The 22,213-nt window shown below is 38.3% G+C and overlaps 1 long non-coding RNA gene across 1 annotated transcript; it reads left to right on the forward strand.

Moving 5' to 3' along the window:
* The first annotated feature begins 390 nt into the window (after positions 1 to 390).
* On the forward strand, positions 391 to 14,168 carry LOC120595555 (uncharacterized). Its single transcript, XR_005650904.1, has 4 exons — positions 391 to 772; positions 10,540 to 10,618; positions 13,281 to 13,378; positions 13,894 to 14,168. It is a non-coding gene; the product is annotated as an uncharacterized LOC120595555 (long non-coding RNA).
* The last annotated feature ends 8,045 nt before the right edge of the window (positions 14,169 to 22,213 follow it).

Genomic DNA, 22,213 nt, shown 5'->3' on the forward strand with positions numbered 1-22,213 from the left:
GACCTCTTCAAGTCACGAGTGCTCATCTGTCACACAGAGTATTGTTTGAGCCCTTTTATTACCTGTTCAGTTTCAGAGGTGACATTCCATACTTGGAAGCCTTTTCTTAGCTCCAACTGTGTAGGAAAAAAAAAGTTTTAATTAAAACAATAAAAAAGAATAATAAATGAAAAATTGTACCACATTAAAATTAATAAATTCAGTTCACAAAAGAGACCATTAAGAGAGTGAAAATGTCAGCGGCAGAGTAGGGAAAGAAATTTGCAATTACCTGTATTACACAAAAGACTTGTATCTGGAAGATGCAAACAACTTCCACAAATCAATAAGACAGAGACAAATAATCCGAGGGAAAGACTGGTTAAAGAAAAAAAAAAAGATCACAAGTACTTTTGAAACTCTCCTGAAAGCTATGGATGCTCTCACTGAAAAAAATGTACCCAACACACAACCTTTTACATAACATCTTCAGCGGGTTCAAGGACCTTCTGAACCCCTTTGCATTTTAAGAACTCCTGCCTTTAGGTAAGAGCAAAGAATTTAATTGGAGACGAATTGATGATAGAAGAAGAAATGGAGCCAGTGATGACTTGGCCATCGATACACGCAAAGTTGCTCTCACAGGAAGAGAGGAGGTAGTCATGAGTCATTCCACAAGTACTTACTGGGGGCCTCCCATGGGGAGTATCATGCTAGGCCCCGGGAACACAACAGGAAATTGTGCAGACAAGGTCCAGTCCTTGTGGAGAATGTTGTTCAGAAGGAGAGACAGGTAAGTAAACAGGCATTCGATTTGTAGTCCTCATTCTGCATTTTTGAGCTTCTCGATGCTTCCCAGGGTATCCATGAGACCAGCTAACTCAGTTCTGGTTGCACACAGTAAAGATATTGCTATTGCCCAGTTTCTGTCCCAGTGTGTAAAGTTGAAAATATAATGAGCATTTCTATTAACGAAAATATTTCTTTTATTGCCTTTGGTTAAAAGAAAAAAAAGAAGAAAAAAGCAGATATGCCCGCTTTTCAAATGCTGATTCTACATCTGTCCTCCAAAATCGGTATTAATGTATTCTCTTCAAATTAAGACTTTTGATTTTCTGTAGATAACAAGAATATCAGCTATGCCTTTTGCCTGTGCCATTCCTGTTAAAATTTTAAACACCTTTTTTTTTTTGTTCAATATATTGTTCTATTCGGCTGAGGTTGGGGGTAAGATGGTCAGTGAGTAGGAAACCAAGTCCATATCCTGTGTCTTCGTATGGTATCATTTCAAGCTTGTCAATTTTTTTTAACATTTATATGAATCCTTTTACTTATTCATAACCCATTTATTTCCACAAAGTAGTTGAGGCAATTCACAAGAAAACGTACCATAAAAGAGAAAGCTATAAATATACTAAAATCAGCATCAGAGAAATTGTAGAGCAATTAGAAGGTCAAGACAAGGATGTAGGTTGTAGCCCATACACTTTGACCATCATTAGTAAAGAAGAGCCAGAAATGTTATGTCAGCCTTGGAGGCAAAGTGGTCTGATGTGGGATTTTACAACAACCATAAAAATAAACACGGATGTCTAGTGAAGAAGAATACTAAAGTCACATGAACCTTTAACATAAAACAGAAGAAATCGTGCTCACTGTGCTTAGGGCTATGCCTCTAACCCCTGGGAGTAGAATTCAGTCTTCTCTGATGAAGAGAATGAAAAAATCAGATAAGACCACCTTGGGGGAAGTCAAATTTTCCTCCCCACTTAAGTCTGAGAAAATTTTCTTAACACCTTTTTCTAGGTGGGACCCTGAGTGAAGCAGTACACAATGTCCCTGTGGCATGTGCAGTAAGTTTTTCAAGTAGCTGCTTCTTACAATGTCTCTCAAAGGCAGCGAAGGGCACAGCAACTATGTGTAACCAGATGGAAAAAATTCTGTGGGGCCCAAAGTCACATGATCTCAGTTTATGAGCTTGTCAAATCTTAAGGTTACCTAAAAGATTGAGAATGAGGAATAAGCAAGATAATGTGCTCATGGCTGGGGCCCCCTAGCAACCAATCTCAGTCATACTAGCAATCATGCTTGGAGCGTTTGCAATGTGGCAGGCACTGAAGGCATTGCTTCATTTAATCCTTACGGTAATTCTCAAGGCAGGAACACTGATCAGGACTCTTTCAGTTGTAACTAACTTTTTTTTTTAATGGTTCAACAGCAGTAAGAACCCGCACATATGTGTATGTGTATATGTGTGTATATATATATATCATATAAAGATGTACACACATAGAGGAGGGAGAAAAAGCAAATGTAGCATAATGTTAATAATTGGTGAACTTAGGTGATGAGAAGTGAGTGGTCACTGCACACTGTTATTTAAACTTTTCTGTAGATTTGAACTTATTCCAAAGAAAAAGAGAAAAAACAAAGAGTCTCCACTCCCACTTTCTATCCTTTTATCTTGCTTTATTTTCTGCAGAGCACCTAAAATTCTCTGAAATTATGCATTTATTTATTTGTTTATTTCGTTGATTATTGCATCTTCTTCTTTCTGAGAGCAGAGCTTTTGTCAGTATAGTAAACCACTTTATCCCAAGCACCTATACCAAAGTAGCACTCCATTAATAGTTGTTGAATGAATGAACGAATGACCCATCTAGATACCCTTGACGCATGCCACATCCCAGCCTCCTTAGGGACGTGTCTGGGAAGGGTGCTTTGAATACCTCCATCCCTCACCAAGCAAAGGGCCCCCAAATGACCATCGAATCAACAAACCTGCTGATTTGACAGGCAGGGCACCTAGACCTAGACACAGTACAGAGAAATAAGTGTAATGATAGAAACAAAATAAAGTAGAGGTTTCAGAAGCTACAGAAACAGGGAGATATCAGTCTCAGTGGGGACATGAGATAGGGCCACGTGCAACAAAGATGACTCTGAGGCCCCTTTTCACTTTATGGAGGACCTTTGGTAAACCTTGGCCCAGTGAACCCTCAGATCAATTCTACGAGACAGGTAAAACTATTAGCCCATTGCCAGAGGAAGGGACCAAATCTGAAAGTTTCACATCACTTGCCCAGGGTCCAGCACTTTTAACTGGCAGAGCCAAGATTTGAACCCAGCTTTTCTTCAGAATAATTTGCCCTTTTCAATATACAATGAATCATTTCAAAGTCTTACAATTACTTAACATATACCATTTTTAATCACCAAATGAGTTATATATTCATATATACATATATCGTGACATACATATATATGTATATACTATTTGGGGATATATATATATATAGTGGTCAAAAGCACATCCCCAAATAGTTTATGACATAAAAGAAAACAGAGATTACTTGTCTAAAGGATAGAACCTTATAATATACAATGACAACTACTTATTTTGTCATTGAGATGACGTTCTAGACATATTGGATTTGAGCTAAGCTTCTGGGCCCTTTAAAGCAAGTGCTTCTGTTCCTTAATGCACCGGCTTGCCTTCTGCACTTGCACCTTCATAAGACAGTCGACCATTACAGAGAGCGGCCTCAGCTTTAACATCACACCCTGACAATGCCTAACACCTTGTAAGCTACACAGAGCCCTGTCTCAACCAATACTTGAAAGGAAAGCAACAACGGGAAAGAAATTTTGAGCATTTACAAGGAATAGTATTGTTTACTCAAGAGGTTTCACTCTTCACCATGAGCCAACCCTGTATCACTTGCCCGATAAGAAAAGAGGGCTGGTTGAAAAGTGTCCTTCCTATCCTATGCGAGGAACAAAAAGACTAATTCCTGGGAGTTACACTTATTAAAAATCCAATAGTACCTCCTAGTTAGACTAGAATGTCTTTTCTTAAGGTTCGTTCGGTAATTACATTCCCATCCAAAGTTCCAGTGGTCTCCAATTTGCTCAAACAGGCTTTCCAGACTTTGACTGCTATAAAATATAACTAAAGCAATGCAATGTTCAAATATATATTTTATATTTTAGAAACCTAGGCTGAGGAAACTAACTATAAAATCTGCGTTCAAGATCTGTTTTGGGTTTCTTTTCCTTTTTTTTTTTTTAACAGCCTTTTTGAGATATAATTAATATACCATATGATTCACCCATTTTAAGTACACAATTCCAAGTTTTGTAATATATTCACAGGGTTGTGCAACCATCTACTACAATCTAATTTCACAATATTTTTATCACCCCAAAAGGAAACCCGGTACCCATTAGTAGTCATTGCCTGTCCCCTCCAACCTTCCTCTCCCCTTAGCCCTTCACATACCCTACTCTACTTTCTATCTCTATAGATTTGCCTGTCCTGGACATTGCGCATGAATGAAATCATACAATATATGATCTTTTATTATTGACTTCTTTCACTTAATATACTGTTTTGTAGCATGTATCAGTACTTCATGTGTTGTAGCATGTATCAGTACTTCATTCCCTTTTATTGCCAAAAAAATATTCCATGGTACGAATATACAACATTTTCTTTATCCATTCATCAGTTGATGGACATTTGGGTTGTTTCCACTTTTGACTATTATGAATAACGCTGTTACAAACATTCGTCTACAAGTTTTTGTGTGAATATATATTTTTATTTCTCTTGGAGCTATACCAGAACTGGAATAACTGGGGAATATGGTAACTATATGTTTAACTTTTGGGGGACCTGCCAGACTGTTTTCCAAAGAGGCTGAACCATTTTATATTCTTCTCATTAGCAATGTGCGCAGTGTCTCCACATCCTCACCAATACCTGTTATTGTGAGACTTTTTTATTATAACCGTCCCAGAGGGTATAAAGTGGTATCTCATTGTGGTTTTGATTTGCATTTCCATAATGACAATGATGTTGAGCATCTTTTCATGTGCTTGTTGTTCATATGTATATCTCTTTGGAGAAATGTCTCTCCATATCCTTAGGTCATTTTTTAAATTTGGTTATTTGGCTTTTCGTTGAGCCCTAAAAGTTGTTTTTCTCTCTTGGATAGCAATCCTTTTATCAGATGTATGATTCGCAGATATTTTCTCCTATTCTGTCTCTTGTGTTTTCACTTTCTTGATAGTATCATTCACGGCACAAAAATTTTAAATTTTAGTGTAGTCTAATTGATCTATTTTTAATTTTGTCACTTGTACCTTTATTGTAGAGTTTAAAAACCTTCCTTTTCTCACTACGTTTTTTTCACAATACTACCACACTCACAACACTTCTGATACCAGATGTGTAGGAGTTTTTCTCACACCAGGCAATTCTCTGACACCAGCTGGGTGTCCTACAATTCAACTCAATTCTAACACTATATACCTGGAGATAGTGTTAGGTCCCACAGGCCAAGGGCTCAGTCCCATGGGACTGCCCCTACTTCAGAAGCTAGTCTCAAGTCTAGGTGCTTCTGATCGACTGGCTATAAAAAATTGGAGGTTCCCACAGTCCCCTCCTTTGGTTCAATTAATTTGCTAGAGCAGCTCACAGAACTCAGAGAAACATTTACTTATATTTGCTGGTTTATTATAAAAAGATACGATAAAGGATACAGATGAACAGTCAGGTGAAGAGATACATAGGGTGAAGTCTGGGAGGAGCCCAAGCGTAAGGGCTTCTGTCCTTCTGGATTTGGAGTGTTTCACCTTTCTGCTATGTGGATGTGTTCATCGACCTGGAAGCTCTCCACACCCCATACTTTGTGGATTTTTATGGACACATCATCACATAGGCATGATCGATCATTAAGTCAGTTTCCAGCCTCCTTCCCCTTCCCAGATAGAGAATAGAGGATAAGGCTGAAAGTTCCAAGCTTTTTTAATAATGGCTTGGTATTTCTGCTGACTGGCCCCCACCCAGCCCCCTCCAAGCATTGCCTCATCAGAATAAAAGACACTCCTATCGCCCAAGAAATTCCATGGGATTTAGGAGTTCTGTGTCAGAAACCAGGGTCAAAGACCAAACAAGAACAAAAGATGCTCCTAGTGCTTTTATTATCCCTAAGGAAATTACAAGAGTTTTAGAAGCTCTGCGACAGACACTCAGGGCAGAGACCAGAATAAAAATATAGATATTATTGGGAATGGGGAAACGTTCCTGTATCCCTCTTAGTTCTCTGGCTGTTAGAATTATTAAAATGACATAAAGAAAATTAACAGAAGAAAATTTTTAATACATGCACATGGGGAATTCACATGAACATGAAAAGACAGTAAGGCAAAATGAGGTATATATGCCATTCCAGACCAAGGATGGGGAAACAAGAGTCTAAGACTTCAAAGGAAAGGAAGGCAGATTTACAAGGGGATGAAAAAGAGTTCATGTTTAGTAAGCAAATGTTTGCTGGGGCATCTTGAAACAATGGGACAGAGAGAAGGCTTTGATTGAATGGACTTAGCTAGGTTCCTCCCTATCTACCATACCTAGTTCAGAATAAAGTGCAGTTATCCGTCATATCTCACTTCCTGGAGCAGGTTCTCTAAAATTCTTTTAGGCAGTAAAGGGGGAAGCCAAATTTTTTCTTGAGTCTTCTGAGCCTTGAATGTTTCAGCTCAAAATAATCTGCATGTCAAAGTGGCATATCTTGGGGACACTCGTCCTGAACTATATATATATATGCATGTATTCATTCTATTTTTTTATAACTCTCATATCCAAGAAACTGTTGGCCATGGCTTTGAAGATTTACTCTTATATTATCTTCAAAGACTTTTTAAATTTTATTTTTCAATTATAGTTGGCATACAATATCATATTAGTTTCAGGTATATAACACAGTGTTTAGACATTTATTTATCTTATGAAGTGATCACCACAGTAAGTCTAATACTCATCTGGCACCATTCATAGTTATTATGATATTATTGACCATGTTTTTTACATTTAGGTCTGTGATCCCTTTCGAGTTCATTTGTGTGTATGGTATGAGGTAGGAGTCCAACTTTATTGTCTTTCACATGGATATTTAGTTATCTCAATCTCATTTGTTTAAAAGACAATTTTCCCCATTGAACTTTCTTGGTATCCTTGTCAAAATCAATTAACCAGAAATGTAAGGATTGGACTTATTTTTACATTAGCATGCCTTACATACTCCTCTAAAAGTTACAATTAATTAAATTGATGTGTTTTATTGTTTGGGAGATATTTGATGTGTTCCCAGAAAATTTGCAAAGTATACATAGACCCATAGCATATGACATCTTAAAGATGACTTTAAGTCCCCTTCCTAGTTTATAAGGAGTATTAGTTTTCAAATCAAAATATTAAACTAATATGTCTGCAATAATTATAACAATAATAATAGCTAGCATATATTGAGCCTGGAACTGTGCTAAGCTCGGGAAGCATGTATGGCATGTAATCTTTACAAGAATTCTAAGAGTTCAGTGTACTGTTGTTTCCCCAGATGAAAAAGCTGAGGCTAAGAGGGGTTAAGTAACTTGCCTTACACAGCTAGTGAGTCACTTGTGCATTTCCAGATCTCAGATTAACTGATCACCCTCTGCGTAATGGGTATAACGTATAGATATTGCCTGATAACAGATCTGAAAGTCTAAATGTTCCCTCGGGGTCTGAGACCATGGCCGAAAGCAGCCCACTACAAACCTGAAATTTCCTTGAAGGCCCCAGGTTTAATCGTGCAAAGTTTTTTTTATCTCCATAATATAAATGTTTGTTTATACTACATATGTGCTTATTTAAAATAAAGCTGGCTCCTAGAGGTAGCACATAAAAAGGGATTTTTTTGTTGTCTTCCTCATCCTCTCTTTTTAAATTACAATTAAAATATTTCAGAAACTGTACATATTCCCTCTGCCAAAGTCCTCTAGAACTATTCTTAGTCTCCCCGAAAGAGCCTTTGAGGTTACGGGATTCTGCTGATAACATTGGTGAGCTGACTGATGGACTCCACATGCTTCTGAAGCATGGCTATAAAGCAATTTCCTTTAAGCAAATCTTATTTTCATACTGACTTACATTATACAAGTGAAGATGTATTCCCACAGGAACAAAGAAATGTAGCCCCAACATGTAATTTTGAAACAATTGCATCTGCAGGAAAGCTTTTCAAAATCACATATTTAAAAAGAAAGTGTATCATTTTTGATAAAACAATAATAAACCAAACTAAGTCACAGGGAGAACAAATATGTGCTAAAACTTAAAATGCTGTGCCAGGATTTGCATTTCCTTGTGGAGTAGTTCCATGAAAGGAAATTTGCATACCGTGTTCCCTAGATTTTATAATCAGTCTGTTTGTTACTGGTTTTGAAAGAAAAAAAAAATATGTTCAAATGCTTAACATTTTAAAATGTGTTAATTAAGGGTGATCTCTTAGGCAATCCACGGTTAGAGATATTGATGTGTTTGCTTAAATATTTGTATTTTCTTTATCGAGAAAGTGGGTTCATTCAACATACATATGTCTTCATAATCCTAAATGCTTTTCTCTGGAACTTGATCTCCACAAGGGGTGGGCAGTTTTCTGACACAGCAGCCAGAAAAGGAAAGGAAAGACCTTCCAGTCAGCTGATCTTGAAATTTAATAATTTCTGAAGGTCTTTTCTAAACCTATTAATTAAGCTTGATAGGGCAGCAAAAGGGATAGCTTGTCAAAGTATGCTTCTGTCCTGTCTGGGATGTGCCTGACAAACTGGTGAAGCAGGCAAGCCAGAGATCTATTTGCAGGAGAACTGAAATATATCTCGAGAAGAACTCATCCCAAGAGAAAAGGGTCAGAGTATAATGAGGGGAATCCAGGAAGAAAGCCTTGGTCCCAGCGATAAATCAACAGCACTCTCGAACTGGATAGCTGAAGAGCTTTTAATAAAGACACTACCTACAAAAGAGTGGTCCGAACATGGGGAAACCAACGATATCTGGTGCAATGCCTCAGAGCTAACAACACAGGGGGAGACTGTGGGCACTGAAATGTGGAAAGAGGACATGGTTGCCAGGGGGAGGACGATGGGGGAATAGACACCCTGACTTCATTTTTCTCTTGCCCTTTATCTTCTGCCGATTCCCCTCATTGTCCAAACCCAACAAAACGCCAGAGGGCAAGGGAGCCCTTTGTTATGTCCACTTGGGTGTCAAGGCCGTCTACCCAAAGGCCTCCAGGAACACAGCTGTAGTTGAACAGCTGCATTTATTGCTCATTAGAGTGAAACAAGAATGCACACCACAGAGAAGCTCGAAGAGTCTCAGGAAGGGGATGTTAAAGAGGACTTATTTCTAGGATTTGGGCTGAGGGTGGGTGATGTGGGGAAGGGCTGAGAAGGGAGAGGCTTTGCTCTGGATTAGATGCTTTCAGAAAGCGAAGCAAAAGCAGCTTCTGTATCAATTATAGCCTTTGTCTCACCTTAGTGCTCCCTAATTCCAGGTAAGATTTATTGAGATGCCCAGACATAGAATTACTGCCACGTTCTGACGGCGTTCCCGTCTTCTAAAACGGTCGGCCATTTTTTTCGACTTGGACACTGTTCACGTTTTTCTCTGTATGCTGACGTGAGTACAGAGGGGTCTGACTACCTTGATCTCTCCTGGCCTCAGAGTGGCTTGTTTCATATTGAGGTGCTGTGCCTCTTCACACCGATCCTGGTGTTTACTCCAGGAGGCCGACACATGAACGAGAGTAAAGCAGCCCCTCTTCTCCAGCCTCGAATCAGCTAGGCCTCGAGATTCTCCTGTTGAACATAAAGTTTTCACAGAGCCTCAGCACTGGAGAAGACCACTGAATTTGCAAAGTTCCAAGTGCAACGTGATGCCCATCACCAGGTTACATCTCTGAGCCCAGGGCTACATGGGGGAGAAGTGAAAAGTGATAGAGCTCTTGAAAAGAAAAGCCACTGACAAAACACTAGCACTCAAGATGCTCTGCCTTGGGCTGCAGAACATGACACAAAAAAAAGAGGGCCTTCTCTCCGTGTCACCTCAGGTCACTGCGCACTGTGTAGCTCTGGTACCTAACGGACACGGTTAACTTTGTGAAGGTGTCTGGCAGAGCAATGGGGTGGGGTGGGGGTGGGGGAGACTGCATTCCAGCACCTGATTGGAAACTGATGCTCAGTAAAGCAGAGGAGGCCCAACGGGCATAGATGGTCCATGAGCACAGAAGAGATGCCCCCTGGGAACAACCAGATCCAAAACAGAGGCCTTTGCAGGAAGCCGAAGTCTTGAATTATGTAGGAGGGAAGAACCAGAGAAGTTGGGGCTGACCATTATTATAACTTCGCTAATATCCATGATCTGCTGAGGCCTAGAGGAACCTAGTATACATATTTTTAAACAGCAAATAAACTAATTTTATAAGGCATTTAATTAAAACGAGCCACTTCTTGCCAACGATGTACAATGCACTTTTAACAGCTTTGTGCATCATTCCCAACCTGTAAATGTGGATGATCATGCTTATTTATTTATAAAGTTCTTTGAGGTTTTTGGATGAAAGCCTCTTTTAAAGTACAAAGCATTAATTTTTTGTGTGTGACAGAGCAATATATGAGAAATGAACATAAAGCAATATAAAATTTTTTGTCTTCTTTCTTGCTTTAAATTTTTAGTTGCTTTCTTCACCAGGACACAAAAGCCAGTCTCCAACCGGAGATCTGGGGTTTGAGATAACAGAACTAATAAAACGCTGTAAGTAAAAAATCCTAGATAGGCTGGAATCAACCACTTCTTTTGAGAATGCGAGAAATAAATTGATAGACAAAGTATTTTGTACACATGAACTCATTTCAGTAAGTCGCACTGCTAGTCTTAAGAGTATGTAAATAGACCACTATTTATAGACACATTATTCCATTTTTGACCAGCATGAGCCAGTGAAGCCATAGTAGTAGTCAGTCATTACAAGTAACTAGATGACAAAAGAAAAATGTACCAGTTGCTAGGTGATGACTTTCAATCTATCATTTTAGGCAATAAATATAAGATGAAGTTATGAAGAGAGAAGCTATTCATAGCTAAAACTCCAGCTAAAATGGCTATTATTTATTATGCAGAACTGAAATCGGATGAAGTTGAGAAACCCAGTGTACCAACCCAGAAGCTACTACACAAGCAGACATATTTCAAGGACAAATCCAAAGTTAAGCAGAAAGCAAGGATTTAGGAGGAGCATGGAGAGGATAAAAAGTTTTTTTAAAAAATTGGATTCGACTATGTTACTTAGTATCATGTTTCAAATCATAAAGGGAAAAAAGAAAAAAAACATTTTTTAGAACTTACCAAGTTCTGAAAAAGTCTGTCGGCCCCTATCAATTAGTTAGCAGGTGGCAAAAATGTATTTGGCACAATGGCATATGCAAATACTGTGTGAGACCCTGTGTCCCTGCCCTCTGAGAGCATAGGAATTAGTTTGGAAGTGTAGGTGATGCAAATAAAATGAGCAGGGAATGACATAAGGCATGAAAATCCATTGGTTAAAACCTATGCCTGGCAGAAAACAAGCACTCATTCAATGCCAGCTAAATAATAAAGAATTGTAAAGTGTAGTACATACTATAAGGGGCACCTATTACTGATTCTACGTTAGCTGTCCTAAACACAGCTGAGAATTACAAAGATAAGTAAAAGCCCTCCCTCATTACTCATTTACTTAGCAAGCCCAGTAATCTAGAGCAGTGGTTCTCATATTTCATGCATCAGAACTACCCAGAACTTGGTAAAACACAGATCACCGGCTCCCACCCACAGAGTTTCTGATTTAGTAGGTCTGAGCAGGATAATTTGCATTTCGAACATGTTCCCAGGTGATATAGGTACTTCTGATCTGGGGAGCACATTTTGAGAACTACTGGTCTAAAAGGTCATAAGTAAATTTAAAAGCATGAAAGAGAATACTAATAACAGCTAGCGTTTACCATGTATCCTCAATGCTTCTATGCTTCAATTCTAGCTAGATGATGATGATAGATAGATAGATAGATAGATAGATAGATAGATAGATAGATAGATAGATAGATAGATAGATATAGATAGAAAGATGATAGATAGATAATAGATAAACAGATAGACCAGTGTTGGGCTGCACAGTTTTATTCCTTGAGGTGACCCTTGACGGTGGTATGGGTGGCTGGGCCCCTGACAGCCCTAACTGTGTTACAGCTGAAGCAGAAATTAGCTGGTGTGACCATCAAAATCCAGAGAAGGGATAAGAAGAGATGCTTCAAAATTACATTTTCTCTTTGAAAGTCTCACATTTCTCTCATTGACCTTGACCTCAAACAATAATTATAAATGGAAGCCGAGGGTGTAAAAGCTATAGAAAGTATCTCCTGACCATAACAAACACCAAAAAAAAAAAAAAAAAAATGGGAAAGGGAGTTTCCTCCCCACACCCCTTCTCCTTCTTCTCCTTCTTACATGAAGAGCCATTTGTTTCCTACGCCAAGAGTGGCTATGTAACATTGGAAGGAAAAAAACCTTTCCTTTCATCGCATCTCTCACTCCCTACTTTAAGAAGATCGAAGCACCCAGATTTTGCTCCCAACAAGAGATTCTGATTCACAAAGGCATCAGTATTGCTTCAAAGCTCTCCCAGGTGGTTCTAATGTACAGCCAAGTACATTAGAAACACTGTGTACTAATTTGTCTTGGCTTGTATCTGCAGTCTCTCCTGTTGCTTTCTCCCCCCGCCCCCCTCTAAAAACATGCTCACATTATCCAAACTCTAAAAACCGAAATCATATCTCCACAAATTATGTTGTCACCTATATTCTTAAAAACATAAGCAGGAAGTTAAGAATGCCTATTTGTCTAAATCCATTCAATATTTAACCCTTCAAAATTAGGCTTTAACCTCTAATATCTTACCAAAGCAGGGTTTTTTGTTTTTGTTTTTCTTTTTATTAAGCTTAGACAATTAATAACTAATGAAAAAAAAAGGTGTTTTTCTCAGTTCTCTATCTTCCTCAACTTTAATGATGTATTTGATATTGGATATCATTTAATCTTTGGAATCCTCTCATGCCTAGACCTCACTCAATACTGCCTTTTCTTCCTTACCAGCTATTGCTTCCACATGATTTTTACTGCTTTATCAAGCCCTACCCTGTATTTGTAGAAATTCCTCAAAGTTTCACACACTTCCATGTCCCCTTTGCAGGAATTCAATAATCACTTTTATAAAAGGTACACTATGAAAGATCAGGCCTCTCAAAAAGTCTGGACCTAGATTTCATCTTTCTGTTGGATATCTCCACCTGAACATTCCATCAGTTTCTCCAAGTCAACATGTCCCAAAATGAACTCATCATTATCCTCAACCAATCTGTTTCTTCTCTCTTCTTTTATATAGAACCACCATATTCATCAGCCACCCAAAGCTGAAACCTTGACATTATCTTGGAGTCATCTTTGATTTCTTTCTGGCCAATAAGAGCACATTCTCTATAAGTATGCGAAAACCTTTTAGAAGTACAATTGACATACAATAAAATGCACCTAAAATGTGTAATTTGATAAATTTTGACAAATATATATATATATCTATGAAACATACAAAGTGGTGAATATAACTGTAACCCTTAAAAGTAGCCTCAGACTCCTTCCCAACTGGCCCCATCCCAGGCAATCAGTCTGTTTTCTATCACTAAAGGTTGTTTTATACTTTTTACAGTGACATTGATCTTTCCCTGTGATTACTTGCTATGTGTGTTCGTTAGTAAAGGATCTGTTTAAATCTTTTGCAAAATGTTTGTTTATTAAATAAATTAATAACAATAATATTATTGATAACTTATTATTTATTATTATCGAGTTTAAGGGGTCTTTACCTGTATCTTGGATACAAGTGACAGATATAGGGTCTGCAAATATTTTCTGCCAGTCTGTGACTTTTCATTCTCTTCACAGTGTCTTTTGAAGAGAAGCTTATAATTCTGATGGTCTATTTTTTTTTTCTTTTATAGATCATACGTTTGGTGTTATAATTAAGGAGTTTTTGCCTAAACCAAGATTATGAAGATTTTTCTCCTATGTTTTTTTCCAGAACTTGTGTAGATATAGGCTTCACATTTAGGTCTATGATCCATTTTCAGTCAGTTTTTGTATATGGCTCAAAGTATCGATCAAAATTCCTTTTTTTGTGTGTGCATATGGATAACAAATTATTCCACACTATTTGTTGGAAACTCTTCCTCCACTTTGTTGAAATAAATTGACCACATATGTGTGGGTCTCTCTATTTTGTTGGTTTCTGGACTTTCTCTTTTGTGCGATTGATCAGTTTATCTATATTGTTATTAATTTTAGATTGTCTTGATAACTGAAACTTCATGATAAATCTTGAGATCAGGTAGCATAAATTTTGTTTTTCATTTTGAAAGTTGTATTGGTTCTTTTAGTGACATTGTATTTACATTAAAATTCCATGGATTTTGACTGGAATTGTATTGAATCTATAGATAAAGTTGGAGAATATTGATATATTAAAAATACCAAGCCTTCAGATATGTGGGCATAGTATATCTCTTTCAAGTCTGCTTAAATTAACCTCAGCAATGTTTTGTAGTTTTCATTATAGTAGTCCCCCTTATTCATGATTTTGCTTTCTGGGGTTTCAGTTACCCAGGGTCAACCTTGGTCTGAACATACTAAATGGAAATTTACAGAAATAAACAATTCATGTTTTAAATTGCCTGCTGTTCTGTGTAGCATGATGGAATCTCGCGATATCTGCTCTATCCCGTCCAGGACGTGAATCCTCCACTAGTCCAGCGTCCGCTCACTGTATATGCTCCTCACCTGTTACTCACTTAGTAGCCATCTTGGTTATCAGGTCAACTATCGAGGAATCGAGATATCGCAGCGCTTGTGTCACCGAAACTCTTATTTTACTTCCTAACAGCCCCAAAGAACAGGAGTAGTGATGCTGGCAACTTAGACATAATGCTAAAGAAAAGCCGTAGAGTGCTTCCTTTATGTGAAAAGTCTAAGTTCTTGACTTAATGAGGAAAGAAAAAAAAACGTGGCTGAGGTTGCTAAGCTCAACAGTAAGAACGAACTTCTAAGTGAAATCGTGAAGGAAGAGAAAGAAAGTCGTGCTAGTTTTGCTGTCGCACCTCAAACTGCAAAAGTTACGGCCACAGCGCATGATAAGTGTGGAAAAGGCATTTAATTTGTGGGTGGAAAACATGAACAGGAAACGTGTTCTGGTTGATGGCAGCGTGTTGTGCAGGAAAGCATTGAGCCTACACAAAGACTCCAGCAGGGATCCCCTGAAATGAGTGACACAAGGCCGTTTACTGCAAGTCAGGAGCAGCCACACAGATGCAGGAATGGGTTCGACATCTTATCATCTCACGTAATCACAAGGAGGGTGAGTACAGTATGAAAAGATTTTGAGAGACCACGTTCAAATAACTTTTATCACAATCTCTTGTTGTAATTGTTCTATTTTATTAGTTATTGTTGTTAATGTCTTACGATGCGTCGTTTATAAATTAAACTTTATCATCAGTATGTGTGTATAGGAAAAAGATAGTATATATAGGATTCGGTACTATCTGTAGTGTCAGACATCCACTAGGGGTCTTATTCCCCTCAGATAAGGGGGCACTACTGTAAATAGGTATTATTTGTCTTTTGTTAGGTTAATCCCTAAATATTGTGAGTTTTACCTTGTAGGGTTCTGTATATTTTTATACTCCTATAAATATTTCTGAGCTTTGGTCTGGAATATGGTTAAGTTACTTAGAAATTGGAAACGGTTTGATTCTTTTGGGTCTTGCTATGTAGCTTTATTAGGCACAACCAGAGCCCTACTTAGTACAGGATTAATTTTTCCCCACTAGTGAAGTAAAACCTTTCTGAGCACTATACTTTATGCCCTGCGAACTTCAGCATTTTCTATTCTTACTGGCAAGAGCATGCGATCTCCCTTGTGCCGTGTAAGGTCTGAAGGGCTGTTTCCTCTAATTCTTTCAGATGGTTCTTTTCCAAGTGTCGGGTAGTTTTCTTACATGCAGGTGCTGATCATTAGTCCGCTGAATAGGCAAGGAGCATCCTCTGCAGACGCCCAGAGCCCACTCTCTGTGCAGCTGTCTCTCCTCAGGTATTCTCCCATGCAAATTCTAGCAGTTTGGGAGTTGGGCCTTGTGGGACTCCCATAGTTGTCTCCCCAACTCAAGGAGGTCATGGGATCCACCTGAGTTCCGTTTCCTACTCCAAGGCCTGGAAGCTCTCTCCAAGCAGTGAGCGGAGGCAATCACAGGGTTCACCACACTCGTTCCCCATCTTTCTGGGAACATCACCCGTCATTGTCTGATGTCCAGCGCCTTGCAAAACTTTGTCTCCTCTGTTTGTCCATTTTTTTTCCAGCTGTGTTAAATGGGAAGATGTATTTGGTCCCTGTTATTCCATCTTGGCTATAAGTGAAAGTCCTTCCTGCTCTATAGTTTGAGTCTGCTATTTTTCTTTCATCCTATATTTTCTATCTTACTACCCTCCTCGTGCCATTGTAAAAACAATGATGAAATAGCTTTCATTCATGAAACCCTGCTATGTGCAAGGACCTGTGTCACACACTTGATAAATATTATGTCCAGCAACCATGACTGCAAGTTGGGATGGATATTTTTTTTCAATTATGAAACATTTCAAACATTTAGAAAAATTGAAAGTGATATAAATGTTCTCAATACCTATGATTGACAATACTTTCCTTTGGCCATATTTGCTTCAGCAAATTTTTTTTTGCCCACCCATTTCCTACTTTTTATTCATTGAGGTAGCCACTATTCTGGAGTCAGTGTTCTTTATGTTCATGGATTTATACATTAATAGTAGGCCAAATATCTCCATTTTAATAATGAGGAATCTGAGGCTCTGGGAGATTAAGTAACATGCACAGGGTCCTTCAGTTTATAACTGGTGGAACTAGTTATGGAGTTCAAATCTCTGGCCCAAAGCCATGTCCTTCACTGGAAAATTATATTCATCTTCCCGAAGCCCTATGCAGATCATATTATTCCCAATTTTGATTGCTATACTGAGTAAAAGTTTCTCATCTTGACTTTACAGTCCTGACGAAGCATGATTTCAGTGCACCTCAGCCACTCCTACTCTATGTAAACCCCTTCAAATCATGTAAAACCACTTGTTTTCCTAGAGTATTACCATGAATTTTCTTGCTACTGTCATTGCCTATATTTTTTTCCTCCATCTGGAATGTCCTCCTCTCCCCATTTCTATAAGTCAGTATCCATACTTATCCCTCAAACACATCATTGATTTATTTATTCATTCATGTCAAATACTGATGACTGCTAAGAGCAGATGACCAACAGCAGTGTAGGCCTTTGCTCCTCCCCTCCATGTGGGTATTCTGTCACTCAGAACCCTATGGCAAAGCGTTTTTAATTTTCTCCATATTTTTGCCATATTTTATAGTATTTTATGTACATGCCCTCCCTCTTCTATCCGGTAACTTTCTCTCTGTATTACCATTAGTGTCTACCACAGAGCCTTTGTACATCATGGGTACCCAATAAATGCTTATTAAACTGAATTGTACATGCAAAATTTGGATATCCTGGGAAATGTAGGAAAGTTGATAAATATAGTAGTATTTGTTTTTAATTTACTTCCAGCTATTTAAAAAATATTGGGTATAAGGGGTTTCTTAGACTAATGCATACATAGAGCCCTTTTAAAATATTTAGTGTTCAGTCCCAGTTAGAGCCTTGATGCCCAGTGTTTCTCCAACAAACCTCTGAAACACGAAAGGAAATCTCAGCTCTGTCCTTCCACCCACAGTCAGTGGCATTGACAAAACAACTTAGCTGAGAGATGCTTGGATCCGAGCAAGGGATATTAGGCCGAATTTTCACACTGGTAAAATCTGATGTTATATCACAGAGGTTTTGTTCTTTCTGGCTTGAGTGGTCATATGTTGTTATTATTAGTGCTATGAAAAGTGCCTGTGAAATGAAAAGAGTTGCTACCGATGGGTCTTTTTATGGTTACTGACCTAGGGAGCAACCGGCTTGAGCTGGAATAAAAAATACAGTAGATTCCCCAGCTAATCTCACATAAGTTTAGTCCCATTTTAGAGTCCCCTCTGCCTTCAGCTAAAACGGAATAGTAACTTTGAGATTATTCATTACATAAAGCTAAAAATAAATTACTTATTAATACTACATATTATGAAAAAAATGTATGTGTTATGATACAAAAAGAATTTGGTGCTGGATAGAAATGCTCGGCTTTATTTCTATGCTTGTGACACATAAATTTCACTCCAGTAAGTGGATTAACTACAGAATGAGAAGGAAAAGAAAAAATCTAAAACCGGAATAAAAAATCCAAATTGTTTCATTTTATTCAACTCTGTGTTCATGGATAGTGTTGATTCAGACATCTACCTTCTTTTTAATTATTTATTCTCCTGGAAGCTGGACAGACTAGAAATGTGCTAAGGTGCGTGGTGACAAAGCAATGCAACCTCTTCCATAGACACCCTGCACACCCTGTCTGCGCTCCATTCACTAGGTAGAGCAACACAGGAACACCCAGGGGCTCTTGTTCAAGGAGCAGCTTAGCATCACCCTCCGTGAAGCACATCTATTTTCAGTCCAGACCAGGGTGCACCAGTGAGCATCTTTCTGGTACCAGTGTAATTAAGAACAGTGAGCACCTATTGAATACCTAATTGAATGCTAGACACAGCACTAGGTTCTACAGTGGGTAATGCCTCTTTTGGCTGCTCTCAAACTGAATAGAACTATAAAGAACATTAAGATGCTGTATTAGGAGCTGTCATTCCATGTGACCCACCCAGAAATAAGCACGTTGTTCAGCCACCTCATTCTGTAATGGTGTATCAGGTCTGTGCTCTGAGCATTAGATTGTTATTTTAATTTAGTGTTGGGTCCATCGTACCTTTGGTAAAATCCAACAGGATTTTCTACCCAGAACTTAATAAAAAACAATGAAAAGGATTAAATAGTCTGATTGAATCTACACTTTAAAAATATATTAGACATAATACACTAAATAGATACTAATAAATATATTTATATATATATGTAGACAGTATTAAAATTTCATAACTAAGCCATAACAAATATGCAGAGCTAACTAAAATTTAATTATAGTATGAGTAGTCTTGCTGACAGTGTCACCCAAAGGGACATCACTGTCATGGAGGGTCTAGTTTTTCCCAGCTTATCTCCAGGCTCTCTGTCTGTCTTCTCAGTTCCTTTTATATCCAAAGCTGGTCCCATGTTAAGCCATTTGCTCACATTTTATTCTGGGAGTGACATGCCAATACAGAGAATTAGCATTCTCTTTTACTGTCATTGCTCTCAGGATTCAGATTTCAAGTCTTTGCTAGATATTTCACTTTATCCCAAGCTATTATTGCTTCTAATTTGCCATTGCGCAAATGTGCGCAATGCTTGACCATAGGATACTCGTGGTCCTTCTATGCCTGCTCTGTACTACCGTCTGTTACAGCCATATAGATTCCTTGTCTCTACTGAAATTTAGTGGTGTGCGGGGTCCTATAGAACCCCCTGGATGTTAAGAAGGGAAAGAACAGCTTCCAGGGTAAGTACTTTTTGGAGAGTTTTCTGCATTGTGCAGGAGTTATCGATGCACTTTTTCTTCCTGGGGTTTCTGCGAGTGATCGATATATGCACGTTTATGTGAGGTCTGCACTGTGATAACATGATGAACAAAGCACCATAGGGACACAGAGGGGAGAATGATTAATTCTGAAAGGACAGTGATGTTTGATGGTCATAATTAGAAATTTTTGTGTGGTAGAGGACACATGGAAGGCATTTCAAGCAGAGAGAATAGCAAGGACATATACAACAATGTGATTGGAGCACAAGCGGGTTGAGATGAGATGAGCCTGGAAGGAAGCGAGATTGTGGAGGTCCTTGAATGCCATCATAAAGATTTGGAGATTTGTCCTTTTGGGAAAAAAAAAAAATCTATCCTTTGACTTTTGCTTAAGCAGGTTTTGACATGATTTAATTTGCTCTTTTCAAAGGAAATTGACTGCAGTGTAGTGGATGAACTGAGGGGGTGAGGAACGTGGCAGGCAGACCAATTTACGGTCACTGCAGTAATCGAAGTGAGAGATAAGGAGGATCTCGGTGAGGAAGGCAACAGAGGAAGTGGAAGAGTATGTCATGTTGGATATAGAAACAAATACCAGGTGATTTCACTTGTATGTGGGATCTAAAAAAAAAAAACAAAATAAATTAACAAACAAAACAAACTCATAGATACAGAGAACAAATTGATGGCCCTTCTATGGGAGGAGAGTTTGGGTGGGAGCTAAGTGAAAAATGTAAAAGAGATCAAGAAGTACAAATTACCAGTTATAAAAATAGTCACGGAGATGTGAAGTATAGCATAAAGAATATAGTCAACAATATTCTAAAACTATGTATGGTGCCAGATGGGTAATAGATTTATTGGAGTGATCACTTTGTAAAGTATATTGATGTCTAATCACTATGTTGTACTTCTGAAGCTAATATAATATTGTATGTCAACTGCAATTGAGGAATAAATTTAAAAAACAAATTGTGTGAGAGATGAAGACAAAGGAGGAATCAGAATGAAGTTCAGGTTTCTGAATCAGATGATTTGGTATGTTGTGATATCATTAATTTAGATTAAAAATATAGGAGGTAGATGAATTTTTCCGTCAGGGGGGTATGGAGGAAGGGGAAAGGTAGAGATGCCACTATAGCCTAGAGGAACTCTTAGCTCACATCCTAGTCTTCTGAAGCAAAATCAAGGGGCAAGGTCATTTCTATGGTCAATATGGGGAACTGAGCTTAGTTCAGCTGATGCCGAGCAAGAATACACCTGAACACGAACCATCTGGTAACACCTTGATGCTGTCTTTCAAGTCTAAGCTACTTGTTTAAATTGACCTTTCCTGTCTCTGCAGGAAGTAGATAGGATTATCGGCCCCAATCCTTCAGTCCTTTCTGTATCCATACCCTTTGTTGTGTGTCTTCACAGTGCCTCCCACGAAAGGCAGTGTATTTTTTTTTTCTCTTGCCTTTGAGTTTGACCAATGAGATGTTAGTAGATGCGACACAAGCAAGGGTCTGAAATGTGTTCATGCAGTAGGACTTGCTTGATCTTTTGCACTTTATTCATCGCTATTAGCAGTGCTTTTCCCTGGGTCACTTTTTTTCCCCTTTACTCAGGTTCTACAATGGACATCCATGAAGCAGACCAATCCAGCAGCTGCAGCTTGAAGCAGAGCCACCCAAACCCACCTGAGGAAATAATTCTTTTATGTCACTGAATTTTGGCATATTTTGTTATGCAGTGAAAACTAGCAGATACAGCCAGTAAGTGAAAAAAAAATTAGGATTGAGAGAGTCTAGTGTAGAGCCCAGCTTATCAAATCCTGGTCTGAACAGTGACTGCAGCAGCAACAGCTGAGATCAGACAGATCTATTCACATTAATGATGTGACTCTTCGTGGATTATCAGCCACCATTTTTAAAACATTCACTTCTGATCATGAGTGGCATTGTGCTTGTGCTTTACAGATCACTGGGATCAGAAATTTCACTACCAGTGGTGGACTTTTGCAAACCTTAATTACTCCTGAGCCAAATTCTTGGTATTTTGGATCTCAATTTCTTATTCCATCCTAATTCCTAAATTGTTTATTTTGGGGAGGGGGGGAATCAGTTTTATTTTCTGGAGATGCAGTCAGATACCAACTTTAAATTCTTGAAGACAAGAATTAAATGGACCTTTGGCCTTTCTTCCTCTGGTTAAACAACACAAACTCATTTAACCTTTCCTCAGAGGTTCAATTTGTCGATTGCTTGACTGTTTCTCTGCTCTTTTCTGAGCCCTTTTCTACTTTGTTATATCTAAGTTGTAAAGACCAAAATTGGATATAGTCTTTACATCTGAACTGGTACGAAGTGTAATCCCTTTATTTTGAGGTCTTTGAGAAGGTGCACGGTCAGACACCTCAGAGTCGAATTTGCTTCCACTGCAGTTATGTGTTCTTCTTGGATTTCCCAGTCTCCCCTTTGGCATTGATTTTTGATACCTCAAAGTTTTACTCTGTATTTGGTTCTTGCCATGATCACTCCAGGTTATGAATGATTGCTCTTTTATTTTTTTTTTAATATTCCTTATGCTGAGACTACGATCTGTGTAATCTAGATTTGTGACTTCAAAATTAAAGAGAGCCATATCAGGTAATTAGAATAAACACCCACATTTCTT

Source organism: Pteropus medius, unplaced genomic scaffold, assembly GCF_902729225.1.
Source record: "Pteropus medius unplaced genomic scaffold, Ma_sr-lr_union100, whole genome shotgun sequence".
NCBI lineage: Eukaryota > Metazoa > Chordata > Mammalia > Chiroptera > Pteropodidae > Pteropus > Pteropus medius.